Below are 3451 nucleotides of genomic sequence, written 5' to 3'. Positions count from 1 at the left end.
CTTTTAATTTTACCCTCCTGATTTTGATTATATGGTTTTCCAAAAAAATGAAACACAAATTCATTCTCTCGTTATTAAGAGAGAAAATATATGGAAGTAGATGGATGATTTTGGACTTAACCACTCAACTTTACTTAGTGGAACCGAAAAAATTAAAAATGATATATCATGCACAAAAATATGGTGCGTCCGTGGAAATTAATGAATCAAGAGCATTTATTATTAGGGTTAAGTACGATTTTGGTCTTTAAAATATAGACTGAAATTTTTTTTATTTCTAATCTTTTTTGCATACAGAATCGTTCTCAAGATTTAACTTAGTTTTAAAATCGTTCTTATTTTAGAGACCAAAATCGTACGAAAATGACAGCGAAAGCAGAAGTAGATTATGGACAGCTTCTTCTTCTTCTTTTTTCACTTCTTCTTATTCCCTTCTTCGCTTCGCAGGAGCAGAAACACTTTCTTTATCTTATTTTTTTATTTTATAATTTTTTTGTTATGAGTAATTTTATCCAAAATTTTAATATTTAAGTAAAAATGACGATTTTAAAATTTGATTTTAAACCTTAGAGACAATTTTATATGCAAAAAAAAAATTGAGGACAAAGAAAAAATTCGACCTATATACTTTAAAAATCAAAATTATATTTAACCCTTATTATTACTATTATTTTAAAAAGGATTCTAAGCAAAAAAGGAAGAAAAACTATATTATGAGATGGAAAAAAAATAAACTTATTTCAAACATAAATGACTTGTTTTATTTAGTATTTATTAAATATTGTTAAAATTAATAAATATTAAATAAATTATTTTTTTTCTAACATTATCGGTCGATAAATATGTGGCATCCGAATATTTATTTTCTTATATTGCATCATCCACTTAACCAAAAAAATAATAATAAAAAAAGAAGCTTATATCAAATTCAGAAGTATGGCAATATATATAATCATAAAAAATATAGTTGAGACTTTAGAGGAATAAATGCTTTTTTTCCCAGCACTTGTTGTGTGAGGTATATGGTTTATGTAGTGGACTAAATGGTCAACAATATCATTAGACAGATTAGGACTCACCTTTCTTTTCTTGTCTTTTGATTGTTATCAAGTTAAAGGTGTTTGTATATACACCAAGAGATCATCACTTATTATCAGTATATTTCTTTCATTTTGACCAATCAATTTGTACTTGTATAATACTTGTGCTGTACTATATAATACATTATATAGTTTGGTCAATATCATAAATAAACCAATAGGACATAATCAACCTAATTTCTCACCTAGCTATTTGCCATTTTAATAATATATATATTAAAATGAATTTGATTCTATTTCCCTCATTTTTCTTTTGGTCAAGTTGATCATTATTATTGTTGGCTTTGTAGTGCATGCAACTGCAAATGGTTTATACGAGGCTGACTCATATACATGTCAACGCGCCCCTAATAATATATATTAATTTAACTTTTTTTTACCGTATCTCCCAACCCGACTGGTCAAAGACTAATTCGTCGTGAATCTGAGTTTCATTTAAGGGTTTACTAATGAATTTCTGCATGCACAAGGTAGAATTCGAATCCCTAACACTTATTTAAACAGGCTAGTGAGCTGAACACTCGACCAATTCAAGTTAGTTTAATTTAATTTCTTTTAATTGGAATAAAATATACCCACCAGAAGATATATTTTTATTATTGGAAAAGAATTCAATTCAAATTAAAATTTTTAAATAGGGCTTGGTTAATAAGTTTTTATAATATTAATTTCTTTAATTTTATAATTATGGTTCGAATTTGAGAATACTATTAAGTAAGATAGATGATTTATCAGTTGAATCAATTATGTATTGATTATATTGTTATTTTTTTACAAAATTGCTATGTATACGCCAAAAATCAGTTATTATGTATTTTTATAGATATATATATTAATTAATTAACTCATTTTTAATTATATTGTACATAAATGACTAATTTAATAACTGATTTTTAGTGTACATATATAGCATAATTATTTTCTTCTAATCTATAATTAAAAATATATGATCTTACTAAAGATATAATAATTTATATATTTTTCTTCAATATCAGTTTAGGATTTTGAAAAATGATATCATGAGATAATATTAAAATTAAAATCTAGAATTTGATCAATCTTTGTTAATTTAAAAAAAAAGTATAAAATAAATTAAAAAAAGAAAAAGACTATGTATATATAAAAAATTCGTGCGAATAATAATATAGAGTCCTACTTTCTAATAATTACCAGTATTTTATGTTATTGGTGGTAACTGGTAAGCATGCTTGAATTATCCATGTTTCTTGTTTTATCCTAATGGTAGCTCAATCCATACATAATCCATGTTTATTTTATTAAGAGTTGTGGTTTAACTAATAAAGTGGATAACTTGATGAAAAGTTCAACTCAACTTGCCAACAACAAGTCAGTATAATTTTAAAAGTCAACTTTTATAAATCCTCCCACCATTGCATGATTATTTTCAAAATGTGATTGTCGTCATAGAAACTATGGGGAGAAAATAAATAAAATAAAATAATTAATACCAATAAGTTTATATCATCTCTCACTACTTTGCCGAACATTATCATATGAAGAAAACACACATACATATAAATATTAAGAGAAAATTTTTCTTTTCTCATTTACGAGATGTTAAAATGATATTTTTTTTCTCTATTTTATAAATGTATAATTTTTTCCCTTTTAATTATTAAATTTTTTTTTATCTATTTTAAATTTTTTGTATTAACTAATATTAATTTTATCCATTTAAAAAAAAATAAATTATTTTTTAAAAAAATACCCATTAACACAAATTTTATTTTTTATCATTAAATTTTGCTTACTAAAATATCTTTTTAATAAATTATTGTTTTATTAATTAAATTGTATTTTATTAAAATACTTTTAAAAAAATTTATAATTAAATTATTTTTTTAAGATACCTATTTTTCAATAAAATTTTAATTATTAAATTATAATTTTACCAAAATTTTTGTTAACAATTATTTTTATATTTTACTATTAATTTTTTTATATCAATATATATTATTTTAATATTAAATAAAAAATCTTACCACTGTTAATATATATAACAATTAATATATATCGATATTGAAAAATAATTTTACTTAAATTTTTTGTTTAATGTTAAAATAATATATATAGATATCGAAAAATTAATAATAAAATATAAAAAATTGTTAACGAAAATTTTGGTAAAATTATAATTTAATATCTTAGAAAAAAATAACTTAATTATTAAATTTTTTAAAAAATATTTTGATAAAAATACAATTTAATCAATAAAAATTAATTTATTAAAAAATATTTTTGCAAGCAAAATTTAATAAAAAAATAAAATTTTTACTAAAGAATATTTTTATAAAAAATAATTTATTTTTTCTTAAAAATTGGATAAAGTT

The sequence above is a fragment of the Arachis duranensis genome, chromosome 4 (genome assembly GCF_000817695.3).
Source record: "Arachis duranensis cultivar V14167 chromosome 4, aradu.V14167.gnm2.J7QH, whole genome shotgun sequence".
Classification (NCBI taxonomy): domain Eukaryota; kingdom Viridiplantae; phylum Streptophyta; class Magnoliopsida; order Fabales; family Fabaceae; genus Arachis; species Arachis duranensis.
The sequence above is the reverse complement of the archived record's forward strand: the minus strand, read 5'-3'. Positions refer to the sequence as shown.